Source organism: Lissotriton vulgaris, chromosome 3_1 (genome assembly GCF_964263255.1).
Source record: "Lissotriton vulgaris chromosome 3_1, aLisVul1.2, whole genome shotgun sequence".
Lineage (NCBI taxonomy): Eukaryota > Metazoa > Chordata > Amphibia > Caudata > Salamandridae > Lissotriton > Lissotriton vulgaris.
Window position 1 is genome coordinate 935,231,306 of NC_141689.1, and position 20,144 is coordinate 935,251,449.

Sequence of the window (20,144 nt, forward strand, 5' to 3'; positions counted from 1 at the left end):
TAGGCCACTCTCTATGTTAAATGTGGACGTCAAGGTTCTTTTATGATATTGGGCATAAGACTGAAGATGGTAATTTTGAGCCTGGTGGCAGACACTCAATGTGTGTTTATGTGTGGCAGGGTTATTCATATAAATATTCAACATTTGTCACACGTGATGTACTCGACTCGGGGATGGACATGAAAGTGGCACTGGTTACACAAGACATCGAGAAGGCTTCAACACCCTGGTTTGGGAGTATCTGTGTGAGGTCTTGCTACGTCAGGGAGAGGGGCTGGAATTATTGTCCTGGATACTCCTCCTCTATGGTGAACCTACTGCACGGGTGTGGGTGGGCGGGTGGTGTCCAATGCATTTTATTTGGAGAGGGGTACGAGACAGGGTTGCCTCTTGTCCACGCTCCTGTTTGTCTTGGAAATGGAGCCTTTAGCAGAGTGCCACAGACAAGACACGGTGGGGAAGGATGTTCGTGTGGGGACTTTAATGCATACTGTGTTGTTGTATACCACTGACACTCTTCTGTACCTGTGTAGGCCAGGGGACTCGATTCCAGCACTGATGCAAGTGCTGGAAGATTTTAGCAGAACTTCTGGGCTGTGTGTTAACCGAACCAAGACGGTGCAGTTCCCATTGGCGGGCCATTCAACGGCAGAGGTTCCTGAGGTTTGTCTGCCCTGGGAGCTGGTAAAATATTGGTATCTGGGCATGCAAATTGCCCTAGAATTGGAACCACAGCATGAACTGAGTATATGTCCATGGAACTCAATAGCCTATTGGTAACAATAGTGTGGGCTGGCAAGAGGAGCTGGGTCAAATTAGATATTTTTAAACTAGACTCCGACGAGGATGGGGTGTGACTTCTGGGTTTGCAGTTTTATTTCTGTAGTACGCAGATCTGTGGTGTGCTGATGGCCTCAACTGGGAAAAACACTTGTTGGCTGGTTTGCTGGATGGCAGCACTGTCCCCAAGCCACTGATGAGTGGTGTTGAGATACCAATGTTCTGCCCCCACAGTGAGGCTTGTGGCAGTGGCATGCGAACAGGTGGGTTGGCAGGATTTATGTAAGGCCCCATATGTGTGACTACTCCCACTTCAATGGTTGAAACCCCTGCAGCAAATACAGCCCTTGATGAATATGATACAGGGGCTGGAGAGTGGCTGCAGGATTGAGGGTGACCTCTATTTGAATGGTAGCAAACACAACAAGATGATGGACGGTCGGCTGAAATGTTTTAACCACTTACCCCAGTCAAGAGATCTGGGAGTACTCCATCATACTTTTTCTCACTATACCATCCCAGTTTGGCCCAATCCATATGTAAATCAGTCTTGACTCTGCTCCGTATAGGAACAGTCCAGTCCTCCCTGGCCTGGAAACAAGCTTCTTGGGACCAGTTTTGGGGTATCAACCCTCATAAGCCAGGCTAGGTTGAATCCAGTGGCACAGTGAGCAAGGGGGCAGATGGCAGCGGCATGTGAACAGAAGGTTTGGTGAGTTTTATGTGAGACCCCATAGGCATGAATACTTCCTCTTTGGTGGTTGAAACCCTTCCACAAAATCCAGTCCTTGATGGGGCGGCTGCTGGAGGGCAGATGACCTGTATTTGAATGGTGCTTCATCACTATGATGAATGCTGCCACCCTGTTTCATGTAGCGCTGGGACAGTTCCTGCAGTTTTCTAAGCTCTCCCCGATGGCTCGGGGATCTGGTCAACCTTTCCCGAGGGGACGGAGGAATCCTGTATGCTCAGGGTCATATTGGATTGAGGCACAATTAGGAGACTCATTTTCCAGCTAAGTCTCTCTCTGAAGGCTGACAGATGCATAGAAGTGAAACATGTCTGCACTAGCTGGTCGGCTGATCTGGGGGACCCTCTCACAGAAGCCAGGTGGAAGCAGGACTGTGTGCAGGTAAAGGACACCACAAGTAACGTATTGTTAAACTTGGCATCTTTTACCGTGCTTTCCCTGAGTTTTTGATTTTTGTTCTCCGTTTTGACTGGCTTAGTGTCTCTGCGAACTATCTCACTGCTGATCTGTGTTAAAGTGCAAGTGCTACTGTTGTAAATTGTGTTAAGGATTGGTGTTTCCATGATTGGTGTAATTGATGTATGTGTCAGTCCCTAGTAAAGTGCACAGAGTGTGCCAGGCCCTGAAAATCAAATTCTGTTAGTGGGCTGCAGCACTGGATTGTGCCACCCACACAAACAGCGTGTAAATGTAACTCTCACCTGCCATTGCAGAGACTGTGTGAAGTCTTTGAACAGGTCATTTTGAAGGATGCCGGAGCCATGATCAATAGACGTCCTTTCAACAAAATGTCCAACTTTATTGAATGCCATCACAGATGATACCAGCATCATTTTGAAACCAGCCGATAAAGGCTGTGCCACTGTGATACAGGACATAGGCACATACAATGTGCAATGCCTCCACCACCTCAAAGATACCTAATACTACCAACCCATCACAGAAGACCCTACGACGTGTCTTACCGCCAGGATTAAGGGCATAGGCAATGAGGTGGAAACAGAGGTCTGGATCTCCAGTCAAAATGTGGATTTCCCTATCAATGATGATCCCCGTATTCCGTACTACTACACCCTACCCAAGATCCACAAAGGAACTAACTCACCTCCTGAACGTCACATTTTGTCCTGGGTCAATTCTCTGCTAGAACCCCTCAGCAAATACTGCGACTTCAACCACCACCCACTGGTCACTAAATCGCCATTGTATTTCAGGGACATGATTGAGGTACTCAACCTCATAATGGACTTCCCTGAACCAGCAACCATAGACCTGTTGGTGACACTAGATGTAGAAGCACTCTACATTAACATTCCACACGATCCCACCTTGGAAGTACTTGAGTCCACCCTGCAGAATGTTGAACATGGCCCTATGAAACACCAATGTCCTTCATTTGTGAATGTGCCTCAATAGCCCTCAAAGAGAATTTCTTTGCCTTCCACAAACAGCTGTACCACCAGATCCAGGGCACCAGCATCATAAGTTTCTCTGATACCAGTATCATTAGTTTGTCTGGAACTGGATTCTTGTTCTTGGGCTTATGAGGCATCTTTGAAGATCAGTGGGCTTCTCTTCTTTTCCGTGTTTGATGTTTTTCTTGAAGTTTGTAGTTCCTGTTTCTTCTTTATTCTTTTGTTTATCTCCGCTGGGAGTCGCGTAACTAGCTTCCTCGCGTCTTCCCTTTTTCCAACAGTGGATCAATGTGTCTAACATGTGGTACTGCCATTTCAAATGTGATAAATGAAGAAAACTAAGAGACTTCACTCGCAGATAAATATTTTGTGGTTGTAAATATTCTATAGAATCCATGGTCCAAGAGGTACTCATTCCTTGTATAGCTTTACTGATTGCAGCTTCTTGGTCCTTAACCAAATCAATCCCCATCACGAAGGTCCTGGGGAGGCGTTGGTTGCTTCACTAATGTTGAGACGAGTAGTCACTAATAGGCTACCCCCCTTTGTAGTCACTCTTTAGCCCGTTCGTTGTGTGCGTCTGCCAATGGTTGCCGCGAGCACTACCTCCGTAGTGCTGCACACATCAGTTGGCCAACGCGGCCCGCTCATGCAGGGAAACATCTGCACTGCAGCGGATTCTATGCCGCGGTAAAGGGGTTAACCACCCAGGACAGTGGCTCAAACAGTCTTTTTCAGCAATGAAGTGTCTTTCTTCCTGGGTCGCAACTGATAACGGGATGTACCAGGAATCGTGTGGTCCAGGAAGACTTCCTCAGATCCTTCAGGTAATGTGGCTTGTCATTTCTCGGTGACCAGGATATCGCGGCGATCTGCCAACGCAGTTTGGTTCACTAGGTCTTGCAACACTTTTCTGCAGTGTGTCGCATGGACCCATTTTGTCTGGTTTGTCACTCAAACTGCAGTTCTGGTAGCCAGCGGCACCTGCTCAGGGCCCCGCCATCTCGGTGCTAGGGAGCTGGTCCTCTGGAATTACTTCACGGCCACAAAGTCACCAGGCAGTAAACAATAGCCCTCACCTCACGAGCTGTCTGGAAGAGTCTCTCGAACCTGTTGATAAATAGAAGACAAACTGTCAGTCAACTGAGACAAACAGTCATTCATCAATACATAGGGTACATCATGTATAGGGCGTGGCTTAGGAATCCCCCAAATATTCATTGGCCTTCCAAAAACCACCTCATACAGTGTAAGGCCAGATTGTGTATGTGGTATCATGGATAGCAATGCTAGGGGCAATGTATCAGGCCATTTCAAAGATGTGGAAGTCTGTATTTTAGCCAATTTTAGTTTCAGGGTATAATTTTAATGTTCCACTATTCCTGCTGATTGTGGGTGAAAAGCTGCATGTAACTTTTGATAATTCCCAACCCTTTCATGACATACTCAACAACTTGCCCAATAAAATGGGGTCCGTTGTCACGCAACAAAATTCGGCAAATGCCGAATCAGGGAAATAACTCCTTTAGGAGCACCTTTGCTGTTGTAAGAGCTATATTATCTTTTGTAGCGTATGCCTCCACCCATTAACTAAAGACACAAACCACTACCAAGACATACTTCAAGTTGTTACAGTGCTCAAGTTGGCTGTAATTAATTTGCAGGACCTCAAAAGGTGCAGTAGGCATTGCAAACCCTCCTGTTGGAGTTCTTGTTCCCTTTCCAGGGTTATACTGGAGACAGATCAGACAGGACTGGACTATTTTCTTATATGTACCAACAATCACTGGATGATCCCAAACTTGCATAAGTTGCTTTGCTATTGAGGATGCTCCAACATGTACCGGCCCATGTGCCATGTGAATCATATGGTGTAAATAGGCGGTGGGTAACTTCCATTTGGTCATTTCTTTATTCCTCCAAAAGCCCTAATCATCCAATGCTCCCTCCTTGGACCATTGATCTAATTCATCAAAAGAGGCAGAGTGTTGCATGTCCAGGACCTCTTGCCTGGCACCATGCCAAATTTCAGCCTGTGATTTAACTACATACATGCATGAGGAATGACGGCGCTCCGGGGCCCAATGGGATTCCAGCGCCGGCTTTCAAACAGGCACCTGAGTTCTGGGCTGCACTCTTAACTCCGCTCTTCAACCACACCTACTTGACGGCAGCAACCCCCGACTCTTGGAGGGGCTCTATACTATTTCCAATCTTCAAAAAAGGTGACCGTCTACAGCCGTCAAACTACAGGCTCATTGCCCTGCTCGATCTGGAGGCCAAGGCCTAAGCACGCCTGCCACTCAACGACCTAGAAAAATGGGCAGAAGAGGAAAATATAATTCCCACGTTCCAGACTGGCTTTAGGTCTAAGGCATCTACTATGGACAACGTCCTGGCGCTATCATATCTCTCCACCCAGGCAGCCTCGAAGAATCATCCCCCACTATTCTGCTGCCTTGTAGACTATAGCACAGCGTTCGACAAAGTAGACAGAAAACGCCTATGGTGGAAATTAGGAAAGTGGGGGATACCACCGAAACTTCTTAAGGCAATCATGTCACTATAGGAGGCTACCTGGGTGCGGGTGAAAACAAGCGCTCGGACAGTTTCCTCCAAAATAGCTACAGTAAATGGGCTGAAACAAGGGTGTGTCCTGGCTCCCATCCTTTTTAATTTATACACTGCGGACCTGGGAGAGGCTCTTAAAGGTGCCAGCCTAGTAGCCCCCAGACTAGGAAGAGTGAGGCTACCGGTTCTACAGTACGCCGATGACACGGCTATAATGGATCACACGAAGATTGGCCTACAAAGAGCATTAACGGCCCTGAACAGTTTTAACATTGCCAACAGTTTAACAGTCAACCAAGAAAAAACAAAGGTTATTATCTTTGGATCCTACCATCGGAAACGGCACGCACAGTGGCAGCTGGTAAATGCCCAAATACACTCGGTGGCCTCATATAACTACCTAGGAGTCTGGTTCTCGGAACGGGCCAAAGCAAACGTACACCTAAATTAGCAGGCCTCGAAAGCCAATAACGTAACACATCTGTTAAGACAACTAAGTCAGAACCTGATCAGTCCATCTGCTAGTACAATTCTGATAGCCCTAAAAGCAAAACTCCTTCCATCAATCTCTTATGGTCACCTTGCCTTCCTCGGGAAGTTGGACGCCATTCTCAACTCTGCCCAAGCTAAGGCTTACAAGTCGGTGCTACACATACCCAGAACGGCAAGAAGAACCAGGCTGAGACTGGAACTTGGTCTAGCAAGGCCAGACATGATCGGCCAGGGGGAGCTGATCAAGCTGTATCTAAGGATATTAAAGGCCCCGGCTAATTCTCTAAAACATCATTTGAGAACCATCTTTGAAGACTCAGCTTCGACCTGGCACACAGGCTGGGCAACGCAATCAAAGTTTTAATGATAGCGGAAGAAAACCTCTCTCGGCAGGACATCCCATTGACTGTCTGGAAGAGAGCCATCAACAAACAAGCGCACGAAATCTCTTTCGAACTCGATTAAAAAACCCTACGCCGCAGCCCCCAATTGGAACCGCTAAACAATTCATACACTGTGGGAAAAGTGCAACCTTATTTAAGCGAGGCCGTCACAACACAGGTTCGAAGTAAAATTCTATTTATGAGGCTGACCACGCTTGGAATAGCATACTTCAATCCCGCGTGGGCTTATAGAGGGGACTCCAAAATCTGCAGGCTGTGTACCTACACAAGGGAATCCTGGCTGCACCTTCTCTACTGCTGTCCTCATCTCAACAACGAACGCCGACGATTGTTGCGTCCGATTTGCCTCAATCAGAGCATAACAACATGTTTGGAAGCATCGGCCTTGTGCATGTCAACCACCAATATAATGACTTTAGCAAGATCGGCAAAATTTGTTCATCAAATCAGGCTAGCCCTAAAAGCCAATAATGAGAGCATTCTAACACTTGGGAAGCCCACTGCAAAGGCCATTGATTGAAGCTGAAGCGATCTCATTAGGTAGTATCATCGACAGTGCCATTTGCACGTCCCCCAAAGAACGAAACACCCGCGGCAAAAACGAACTCCAGGCATATAACGCCGGGAAAAGCCCAGTTCAATGGGCCCTAGCAAGGGGCTGCATGATATTTTTATTGCATTTCTTTTAAACTGTTCTTAATCAGTACTGGACTATACACTTTTATAAGTAAAGAAGTTTATAATTACTGTTCTATGTACTTTTTCCTTTTACTGTAAAGATTTAAATTAATTGTACAGTTATTAAAACTTCAAACTCCAAACTACATACATAGATGTGGTACTTCGCTGCATTGCGGTCTCCTGAGCTGTGTAATCTGCAAAGGCATTGCCTGCTCCTATTTTATCAGTCACTTTCTTGTGTACGCTACATTTAACAATCACCACTTTCTTAGGGTAGGTCAAGGCAGTAAGGATATTATGTACTAATTCTCCATGCACTATTTGTGTTCCATGTGAAGTGAGAAAGTCTCTCCTCTTTCCATAGCTGCCCGAAATTATGAGCCACGCCAAAGGCATATTGACTATCAGTGTAAATGTTAAGAAGCAAATCTGTACTAAGCTCACATGCTCTTGTCAGTGCGATGAACTCAGCTGCTTGAGCTGACTTCTGTGGGATGTGAGCTGTCTCAACTACCATCTGAAGTGTTGTAATTGCATAAGCTGTATTCGCTAGAGGGGTTTTGTCCTACAGGACCAGGCAGGACAAATTTACAATATACAATAAAGATTGCCTGGTCTCGGGTTCAGTCGCTGTTTTTTTATTTATCAGCAAGTGTGAGCTCTATTATGTAGTTTTAGAGACTCATTATTAATTAACTTTTTTGTAAATGTTTATCTTACTTATACATTTGCAGTAAGAGGTTATAACACAACCTGAAGCAGTTCTTACACATAAATCAAAATTCAAAAAACAATTATACACGAAAAATCATAACAGCAGTGGTTTGCATGACCATTACATACGTAATCATAAGTTTCAATCATTAAAACGGTACACCAGAATTTTCAACAATCAGTCTTAGGTCATATTTCGTTTTGAGAATTTTTTTGGGAAGACTGACACACTATGGGCATCTACTTTATGCAAAGTTCGAGCACGTCCTAGCAGCGCGGGACGTCTTTTTCAATTTAATGCCTTATAGTGGATGTGGAAAATTAATCACATGTGGAAAAGCCGACGCGTTTCCAAACCCGGTATGGATACTCGGGTTTTTCTTCAGGGCAAGCCTGGGTACCTGTTGGGTTAGAAATTATATTTTAGTCTCTACTCTTTCTCATGGTTTTTACAAATGGGTGGTATTGGATGTGGCATATGGTACCTGTTAGTTTTGAGTGCACGATGTCATCATTATGATTCCGGTTTCCTGACCTTGACTCTGTATCAAGAGAAAGGAGACCGTAAATTTACACTATGTCTCACTTTTTTAGGGCTACATGGGCATGGTCGAGTATTTAAAGAGACTTTACTTACTTAGTTTCAAGGTTTGGGGGCGTCAGTCACGCTGGCTTTTTCGAGCGGGTGCTGGCAGGGAAGTTTCCGCGTTAGGCGCGTGTTCTTAGCTGAGATTGTTTCTTTGTTGCAATCGCTTATTGGCTACAAAGTTAACGAGAACGCTCAGATTAGTACGGCGTTTTTAGCTTCAGAAATGAAAAGCTGAGTGCGGAAGGTTGCACACGCGAGGCTGTCAGAGCTCACCTTGTTTGATTCAATCACGGAGTTCTTTCGACCACACTGACTCTGCCGGACTTCACCCGGAAGTGACAAAGGTTAATCACCTGACATGACCCGCTGGTGGAGTTGTGGGAGTTGAAGTGCGCTTTTTATAGGAATTTAGAAAAAGCTGAAAGAAGCTAATTCTTTTATTTTCATTGAAGGCAGGGTGGGTGCTCCAGAAGGCACAGTGGCATTACATGAGGGCTCAATGAATGTTCCTTTGTAATTCAGATAATTCATTCATCCCCTCTACTACACAGTTGAACTTGAGAATTAAGTAGGCTTCTCGTTGTAACAACAATGTTTCTATGTCTCCTCCTCTTGGTGGAATTTTTATTCCTGACAGGACTGTCCATTTAAAGTCCTTTTCTGTGTGTCCACTTAGGGCGAAGTGTTGTACCATTGGGGCTGTTAGTACTTTTTGTTTAATGCGGGACCGGTGTTGGGCCATTCTCTGGTTTATTTGCTGACTAGTTTTTCCAATGTATAGTTTGGGGCATGGGCAGATGACCGCATACACCAAGTTGCGGCTTTTACAATTGGTAAATTCTTTATGGAACCATTTTGTGTTGTTGAATTCAAATTCAGTGCCTTCAATTGTGGTGGCACATGAGACACATGTTCCACATTTGTGGTGGCCTTCAATTGGTTTAAGTCGCCATAGTGTGCGTAAGTCTGTTCTAACTTGGCTGACTCCCAGGTCTGCCCTCACAATCTGTTGTCCAATGCTTTTATTCTTCTTTAGGGCAAAAAGAGGTTTCTGCATTGGCATCTCTAGCCCAGACAGCAGGTGCCAATTTTTGAGAATTATGGATTTGAACTTATTAGTGTGAGGCCCGTAGGTACTAACACAAACCAGTCTGTCTAATGGTTTTTTCTGTTTTTTGGACAACAACTCTTCTCTTGGAGTACACCAAGCCCTTTTGATGGAGTGCTTTAACATTTTGTCAGGGTAACCTCTTTTTTTGAGTTGGTTACTAAGAATTTCTGAATGTGCTGTGAAGTCTTCTTTTCTAGAGCAGTTCCTCCTAATCCTTAGCATTTGTCCATAGGGGAGGTTAGCTTTCAAACTTTGAGGATGGTAACTTCGGTAGTGGAGGATAGTATTTTTGTCTGTATCTTTGCGGTGTAACGTGGTAATGAGTTTTTGATCTTGTACACCAACCTCAACGTCGAGAAACGTTAGGTGGGTGGTACTGTAGGTTAGAGTTAATTTTATGTCCGGATGTCTCATGTTCAGCCATTCATGGAATTGGATCAAGGATTCAACTGAACCCTTCCATTGACACCAGATGTCGTCAATGTAACGATACCAATTTAAAATGTGGTTCTGATAGGGGTTATTGTGGTGCACAAACCGTTCCTCGTACAAGGCCATATAGAGGACCGCCATTTCCGGGGCGTAAGGACACCCCATGGCGGTCCCCTTGACCTGCACGTAGAACGTGTCCATGAACCTGAAATAGTTCCTCTTTAATGCAATTCGAGCTAGATCGATTATAAACTCGGTGGGCACTCTGTGTGGTTTGGGGCGGGTTTCCAGAAAGAATTCAATTGCTTCTAAGCCTTCCTCCTGTGGGATCTGTGTGTATAGGGAAACTATGTCAAAGGACACCATTAGGTGTTGGTTCGGATCAAATGGGACCCCTTCGACTTTAGTTATAAAGTCCATGATATCTTTTAAGTATGATTTTACTTGGCCCAAAAATGGCTTCAAAAACACATCAACATATTTTGCTAATGGCTCTAACACAGAATCACACCCGGAGACTATGGGTCTCCCGGGCGGTTCTGTGAGATGTTTGTGTATTTTGGGCAAAAAGTAGATTACCGGGGTACGTGGATTCTTTTTGAGTAGGTAGTTAAACTCTTTCGGACCTAAGATGCCTTTGTCAAACCCTTCTGTTAGTTTGGAGCTTATTTCATTTTGAATCTTTTCTGTGGGATCTTCATTCAATGCTCTGTACCACTCAGGGTTGTCGATTTGATGATGTGCTTCCGCGACATATTTATCTTTTGCCCACACCACTAGTGCTCCCCCCTTGTCTGCAGGTTTCACCACTATTGTGTCATCATTTCTTAAATCATGAATGGCTTTTTGTTGTTCTTTTGACAAGTTGTTTTTCAAAAAGGGTTTCTGTTTGCTCAACTGTGTAATAGAGGAGAGAACGGCCTGTTCGAACGTGATTATTTCTTTCGGAACCAAGTGTGTGGGAGGAATGAATGTAGACCTGTTGGCAAGGCCCGAGGGTTCAAGTACCCTTGTATTTTCCTTGTCGTAAAAGAAAGCCTGTAGTCGCAGTTTCCGACAAAATTCGAGTGTTTCAATCTTGAGTTTGGTCAAATCTGTATGCGTGGCTGGTACAAATTTGAGTCCTAACTCTAAAACTGTTTTCTCATGTATGGTAAGTTGTTTCTCAGACAAGTTAACTATGGATGTTTCAGCTAGCTCTTGTAATAGTTGCGGCGTGTCCTCATTTCCCATGCTGTCGGCGGTTTGAATCTTACCCTGTTTCTGGCCTCTCCTTTCTCTAAAAAAGGGTTATTGCGTTTAGAGGGGCCTTCTCTGGGGTCTGAATCACCTGCTGATTCAGATGAGGATGTATCTGAAAAAGTGGAAAACCGATTTTTAGATCGCCCTTGATATTGGGATAGGGCGCGTCGTGATTCGATTTGGGTGTAGTAATCGTCCTTTAAATATGGATACACCGACTCTATTTTGAATGTTTTAACGTCTTTTTCGAATTTATTCGACCTAAAACTGATGGTGTTGTCCCTAAATGTTTGAATCTCTTTGTCTATCTTGTCTAAGAGGGCTTGTGCTTCTGCCACGGTATGGTTGTCATTAATCGCCTTTCTTAAGGCCTCAATTTCCTCCTTTTCCTTGTCACAGATTCGTTTGGCTGTTTCGACTGTGTGGACCATTAGGTCCCTGCTACATTTTGTAGCTATGTAGCTAAATCCCTTTTTGTATAATGGGTCCTCTGTAAATACCACTGGCAGAAGGGGTCCCATTTGATCCGAACCAACACCTAATGGTGTCCTTTGACATAGTTTCCCTATACACACAGATCCCACAGGAGGAAGGCTTAGAAGCAATTGAATTCTTTCTGGAAACCCACCCCAAACCACACAGAGTGCCCACCGAGTTTATAATCGATCTAGCTCGAATTGCATTAAAGAGGAACTATTTCAGGTTCATGGACACGTTCTACGTGCAGGTCAAGGGGACCGCCATGGGGTGTCCTTACGCCCCGGAAATGGCGGTCCTCTATATGGCCTTGTACGAGGAACGGTTTGTGCACCACAATAACCCCTATCAGAACCACATTTTAAATTGGTATCGTTACATTGACGACATCTGGTGTCAATGGAAGGGTTCAGTTGAATCCTTGATCCAATTCCATGAATGGCTGAACATGAGACATCCGGACATAAAATTAACTCTAACCTACAGTACCACCCACCTAACGTTTCTCGACGTTGAGGTTGGTGTACAAGATCAAAAACTCATTACCACGTTACACCGCAAAGATACAGACAAAAATACTATCCTCCACTACCGAAGTTACCATCCTCAAAGTTTGAAAGCTAACCTCCCCTATGGACAAATGCTAAGGATTAGGAGGAACTGCTCTAGAAAAGAAGACTTCACAGCACATTCAGAAATTCTTAGTAACCAACTCAAAAAAAGAGGTTACCCTGACAAAATGTTAAAGCACTCCATCAAAAGGGCTTGGTGTACTCCAAGAGAAGAGTTGTTGTCCAAAAAACAGAAAAAACCATTAGACAGACTGGTTTGTGTTAGTACCTACGGGCCTCACACTAATAAGTTCAAATCCATAATTCTCAAAAATTGGCACCTGCTGTCTGGGCTAGAGATGCCAATGCAGAAACCTCTTTTTGCCCTAAAGAAGAATAAAAGCATTGGACAACAGATTGTGAGGGCAGACCTGGGAGTCAGCCAAGTTAGAACAGACTTACGCACACTATGGCGACTTAAACCAATTGAAGGCCACCACAAATGTGGAACATGTGTCTCATGTGCCACCACAATTGAAGGCACTGAATTTGAATTCAACAACACAAAATGGTTCCATAAAGAATTTACCAATTGTAAAAGCCGCAACTTGGTGTATGCGGTCATCTGCCCATGCCCCAAACTATACATTGGAAAAACTAGTCAGCAAATAAACCAGAGAATGGCCCAACACCGGTCCCGCATTAAACAAAAAGTACTAACAGCCCCAATGGTACAACACTTCGCCCTAAGTGGACACACAGAAAAGGACTTTAAATGGACAGTCCTGTCAGGAATAAAAATTCCACCAAGAGGAGGAGACATAGAAACATTGTTGTTACAACGAGAAGCCTACTTAATTCTCAAGTTCAACTGTGTAGTAGAGGGGATGAATGAATTATCTGAATTACAAAGGAACATTCATTGAGCCCTCATGTAATGCCACTGTGCCTTCTGGAGCACCCACCCTGCCTTCAATGAAAATAAAAGAATTAGCTTCTTTCAGCTTTTTCTAAATTCCTATAAAAAGCGCACTTCAACTCCCACAACTCCACCAGCGGGTCATGTCAGGTGATTAACCTTTGTCACTTCCGGGTGAAGTCCGGCAGAGTCAGTGTGGTCGAAAGAACTCCGTGATTGAATCAAACAAGGTGAGCTCTGACAGCCTCGCGTGTGCAACCTTCCGCACTCAGCTTTTCATTTCTGAAGCTAAAAACGCCGTACTAATCTGAGCGTTCTCGTTAACTTTGTAGCCAATAAGCGATTGCAACAAAAAAACAATCTCAGCTAAGAACACGCGCCTAACGCGGAAACTTCCCTGCCAGCACCCGCTCGAAAAAGCCAGCGTGACTGACGCCCCCAAACCTTGAAACTAAGTAAGTAAAGTCTCTTTAAATACTCAACCATGCCCATGTAGCCCTAAAAAAGTGAGACATAGTGTAAATTTACGGTCTCCTTTCTCTTGATACAGAGTCAAGGTCAGGAAACCGGAATCATAATGATGACATCGTGCACTCAAAACTAACAGGTACCATATGCCACATCCAAAACCACCCATTTGTAAAAACCATGAGAAAGAGTAGAGACTAAAATATAATTTCTAACCCAACAGGTACCCAGGCTTGCCCTGAAGAAAAACCCGAGTATCCATACCGGGTTTGGAAACGCGTCGGCTTTTCCACATGTGATTAATTTTCCACATCCACTATAAGGCATTAAATTGAAACAGACGTCCCGCGCTGCTAGGACGTGCTCGAACTTTGCATAAAGTAGATGCCCATAGTGTGTCAGTCTTCCAAAAAAAATTCTCAAAACGAAATATGACCTAAGACTGATTGTTGAAAATTCTGGTGTACCGTTTTAATGATTGAAACTTATGATTACGTATGTAATGGTCATGCAAACCACTGCTGTTATGATTTTTCGTGTATAATTGTTTTTTGAATTTTGATTTATGTGTAAGAACTGCTTCAGGTTGTGTTATAACCTCTTACTGCAAATGTATAAGTAAGATAAACATTTACAAAAAAGTTAATTAATAATGAGTCTCTAAAACTACATAATAGAGCTCACACTTGCTGATAAATAAAAAAACAGCGACTGAACCCGAGACCAGGCAATCTTTATTGTAATTGCATAAGCAGCAGATGTCATGCCATCCGGCAACTTAAAGTAGGACCCAGCAACCCACAATTCCCCTTCAACACTAGAAAAAGGTGTATTGTGTAGGTCAACAAAACCCTTTGTGTGTTCTTCAGTTAGGAATATACAATCATGTAGCACTTGTGACTGAGACTGGGTGGCTGGAAGTGGCAATAATGCAGCAGGATTCAGAGTCAAACATATTTTCTACGTGATATGAGGGGCCAAAAGTGTCAATTCATATCCTGTCAAGCGAGCACTAGTCAGATATTGTGTCTTTGTTTGATTTAGCAAGGCATCGACTGAATGAGGTACTAACACAAACAATCTATGCGACAAGACTATTCCCTCAATCTGACGTATGGACACAGCCACTACTGCTACCGCTCGGAAACAACCAGGCAGTGCGCGAGCAACTGGATCAAGGCCAGTTGAGAAATATGCACCAGGACGTTGTTTATCACCGTGTGTCTGTCTTTAAACCTAGAGGGCACAACCTTCCCTTTGGTGTACATAGAGTGTGAAAGTCTTACTGTAGTTCGGATTTCCTAATACTGGTGCAGAACAAAGAGCTTGACGTAGCTGTTGAAAGGCATTCTGGCATTCAGTAGACCATGGGAGAGGCATCAGAGTGCCTTTAGTCAAAAGGGCGAACAAGGGTATAATATTGTGTGAAAAGCTAGGGATCCACTGCCTACAGAAAGATTAAGACCAATTAATGGCCTGACGTCCTTCTGAGTACGGGGCACATGTGTGTCTAAAATGGTCTGAATGCAATCTGGTGTGCGTGCACGTCCCTCCTTAGACAGGATGTGATCTAAATAGGTAACATGCTGTCTGCAAAATTGCAATTTCTTCTGAGAGACTTTGTGATGATGAGAGGCAAGGAATGATATTAATGACAGTGTTCCTTCTTTACACTGTTCAGGGTGTATCGGCAGCCAACAAGATGTCATCGACATATTGAATAGGCGCCACCCCTTTCGGCACAGGAAAAAAATCAAGCTGCCTTTTCAATGCCTGACTATAATTGCTAGGACTCTCTGTATACCATTGTGGAGCTCTACAGAATCTGTATGATCTAATATTCAAAGTGAAGCCGAAGAACTAACAACTATCAGGGTGAATAGGTATTAAAAAAAATGCATTTTTCAAATTTATGACACTAAATGTTGTGGCAGTAGGAGGAACCATAGTAAGGAGTATTGTGAGTGTAGTGGGGCACTACAATTTTATTAACATCTAGTAAATCAATAATGAGTCTGTAAATATTAGTATCAGTGTCTCTTTTCAAAATAGGAAGGATAGGGCTATTACAAATGTTATAAGGAACTTCTTCCACAACCCCCACCTTGATCAAACCCTGAACAATGTGCGTCAATGCTTCCTCGTCTTCCCGAGATATTTTATATTTGGGAAGTCGAGGCAATGAAGCACCTTCCTTCACTTGAATATGCACTGGTGGAATAACCATTTGTCCCACATCGGTATCTGATGTAGCCCATAAAGTACTAGGTAACGATGCCAGAGCAATATCTTCTTTAATGAGACAAGACCTCTCAACCATTGGATAATTATCATTTAAGATAATGCGCACATCTTCTGGCGAACAAAGTATTGTAGCACGAAAAGGTTTGAGCATATCGATACCCACAATGTTATACGGCGTGGTAGGGGAAAGCAAAAATGGACATGCTGCATTGAATTTATCAAGACTAAATGGAAGTGGGCTAGATGTAGGTGTCCCATCAAATCCTATCGATGTTATCATTGCGCCGGCCTAGGAGCCCTAGGAACCAATTTTCCAGAAAAAGAGCACTATGAGTAGCTCCTGTATCAACCAGAAACCGATCAGTAGAGCCCAAAACATTTGCATCAACATAAGGACCTTTCTGACCTTACCCCATCCGAAGCATTCTTATGCATAATCAGAATCCCCAAGACCATCAGCCGAATATTCTGACATTTGATATTGATTTTGTCTATCAAAAGTATTAGAATAATTTGGCCCATGTTCAACTACCTCAAACCTGGCATGAGTTCCTATTCCTCCCCTATTTCCTGAATTCCCTGGGCATCCTCTCATACTTCTTCTACCCCGTTGATACTGCTGACCTCGCAAAAGGGGGCACTAAGAACACCAATGTCTAATCTCTTTACCATAAGCGCACTGATCAGAAGACAAAGTTGATAGAGAGAAAGGGGGTACACCAGCTGTATATACTGCACGTCCGCCTCTACCACCACCTCTGAATGGTGGACTATATACTTGAGCCAACATAACTTTCTTTTTTAACTCCTTTACCCTCTTATCCTCTTATCCTGCTTCCAATTCCTGACGCTCATAATACTGGGCTATAGTCAAAAGGGAGACTGGGGAACACGTAATCCATGAACTCTCACTGGCCTTTAGGTGACTAGCTATTTCTGGCAACATGTTAGTGACAGATTTGTTGACGAACAGTTGCTTACTTGTGTCATATGTCAATGACTGTCCATCAAAGTCATGAAATGTCTCTTCAAATCGTGTAAAGAAATCGGAAACTGACTCATACACTTTCCATTTACAAGACGCTAATGTTGTCCAGTCTATTTTCTTAGGGGACATGAGAGTTTGTAACTTAGTTACAATAGCTTTGGAAAGATTTAATATCTCCTGTTGTGGTTTCTGAGCAGGCTCTCTAGCCGCATCTATTTCTTCTACATGCACACAAGTATCACCATATGCTACATTATCATCTATTTTCTGAATTGTTCTCCACATATCAGGGGGCAAAGTAAGTCCAAAAACATATCAATATCTGGCAGGGTCATAGTGCAGGAGGTAATGGCTCCTTCCACTTCTTCATAGAAAGCTGGCGGATTTTTCTGCGGATCGGAAAAAGCAACCTTAAGAGCCATAATGTCTGCTCTACTCCAAGGAGTATAGACCCAATTATAGACAAAATATCCCTTTGCTTCATCTGAATCTTTATCAGCACTTGTTCCTGTACCCTTCCGAGGAACATACAAAGGCAAAGCTTCACTCATCGGTTTCACAGCAACCACAGTATCACTAGGGTCATTATCTGTCCCCAAAACTTTTGCACGGTTTGCGCTGTTTGTGCAGTTTTAACTTTACCAGCTGATCTTTTCTCTGCTTTAAAACGCAGTGTAACATGTCTTAATTTAACTACTTGCCTAATTAAATCAGGTATATTTGAAAAAAGAAAAGTTCCATCATTTAATTGTTTATAATCATACTTGATATCAGTGGGCTCTAAGTTTTTAGAAACTCTTCTAAAACCAATTATTATCTACCAGGTAAAGTTCTCTGCAAAATAGAACTACTCTAAATCCTTCCACTGCTGAACCATCGCTACACAGTCTGGGGCAGAAGTAGTCCCATGAGCTTCTTTGCCAGCAGTGGATCTGATCAACAGTCAAAGTAGAGCGAGTCTGCCGCCCATCTTGCTTATCTAAGTCTTTATCATCTGAAGAAAGATGTTATTCTTCTGAAAGATGATTCTCAGGGGCAGAGGGAACTTTATACAGGGCGAAGCTCGATCTAATAAGATGTAATCATCCTGAGGTTTATTATGTATTGGATAAATCGGGTGCCTAATAGGGTACTGGCCAGTTACCTCTAAACTACGCTCCCATTCCTCTTTTTCTTTTATTGCCTTTATCTCTTTCTTTTTTAATTCCAGTGCTTTTTGATATATTGTTTTACGCTGTTCTTTTTCTGCTTTAGCTTCTTCTTTCCTCACTCTCTCTTGCACTTCTTTCTCCCACATTCGTACACAATCAAACATATCTTGTTGACTTTTTCTCTTGAATAAACACTGCTGTACATATTGAAGTTTTTTAAAGTCAAATGACCAAATCACTACTACCCATTGTAGATCAGGATCCTTTTTTCGTATATTTGTTCCACAGTGTACTATACATTATGGAAGAAATACCGTATTTGACATACATATGTCTATTAGGTGTCCCCTCTGGGGGAGCCGGCGGACTTCTTTTTAAATCCGTTTTGGTACCACCAAGACAGCAACACAGCCTGTGGAGTGTGCTGAAAACAGGCATGCTAATAATTTTTGTGAAATATTACTGTTCCAAAATATTCAAAAGTAGAGAAAAATCTCCACATTACCTGCCTTTATTTATTTTTTTGCAAAAAAATTAATCGAACTAACAAACCCAGAATCTTGGCCAAGCAAATCAAGAGTGCCACTTCAGAAACCTTACCAAACAAGAGTCTCCAACTTCCAACTGTCAATCTCTTGGTCGACCTAATGGTCACTGCAAAAATAACTCCAAAGGATACCTCAGTCAGGCCCAGCCACCACCTGGAGGGTTAAATCGCAAAAATCACTTTGGCTGCAAAGACAAGGGTCTCCTCATGTATGACATCTCCTCAGCAAAATTCCACTCTTCCGTCAAGACCACTCCTTTGGACGGCTGCGTCTCCAATGAGGACCCACGTGTCGGGCACCAACTGTGGAAATGTACTTCTTAATGAGCACATTGGTGCAGGGGTCACCCTTCTCTGTCCACGGATCCTTAGACCAACAACATAGAGATTGGCACTGAAGCTGGAATTCAAATAACAAGTTTATTAATCACTTATGAGTGGGACTACGTCCGCACAGCACTTTCAAGTACTTCCTGAGGCAGTACATTGAAGTCACAGAACACAGGCCTTTTATACAGATTTTTCTGCACTGGTAAGCATGTGGATACAAACAGAAGGTACATGCCTACACAGGAATAGTTACTGACAAACATGGGCAGATGGGAAATCACTTAGTCAGCAAAGTGTGAGGGGAAGCAGGAGTGTATATGGTAGTACTAAGAGATTGAAAGTTGAGTCTGAGACCAGGTGTTGTAGCAGCTACAAACTCTTTAGCATGCATATTGCTTTTAGCTGAGTCAGGAAGTCAACTAAAATAGACAGCACAGGCAGGGAAAAAGACGAGCAGCAGAGGATTGGAGAATTACAAAGCCAAAAAAATGGATGCCACAACCAACATGGTTTCAGCTTATGCTAACAGAAATTATTCCAGATTTCCACACTGTGATGGAGCACGGGCTCAAATACATCAAGTACTCTCTTCCCAGGTGGAGATTTTAGCTAGTCTCTGAAACGGAAATCTAAATCCTCCATTGGGGCAACGTTGAAGGCTATATCCAACACTGAGTTTCAGGAGGGCCAGATGCCTACTTGATGAGAGCCCCCTGAAATGGATTTGCTGCTGCAGAAAAGCTTGACGCAAAAGGGACCCATTTCTTTAGCCAAGCATTTGGCAGGTTGACTTGGGTCTTTGATCTTGGTCCTCTAGTGATCTGGAAATTCCAAGTGTTCAGAGGTATTAGGAGAAGTCTAATTAGGCACAGCTTAGGGTCCCAGAACCTTAGATACATCACTTGGGGGTCAAGCCTCACTCCAGAAAAAGACACCAACCAGGTCCAGTCCAGTTCCAGCTCCTAGAGGTCAGCTGGGCACTTCAAGGATAAGGCTTCATGCAGCTGGTTGTATCCCTGTAGCTACACACAAGGTCAGACAACCGATCCTTGGAGTCCACTTGTTTGCCCTGGGAGCAAGATAGAGCAAATCCTGCAGTGCAGGTCTCCTCACAGATCTCAATCAGTAGATGCCCTTCTTCCAAAAGTTCCACACAGTGTTCTGAGGATGGTGCCTTGGGGTTTCACATTTATGATGCTTGGCACTAGCTAGTGGGTGGGGGTGACTCCTGTCTCCTCTATGACCAATGGGGTAAAATCATTTTTGCAGTTGTTCCTGTTTGCCCTA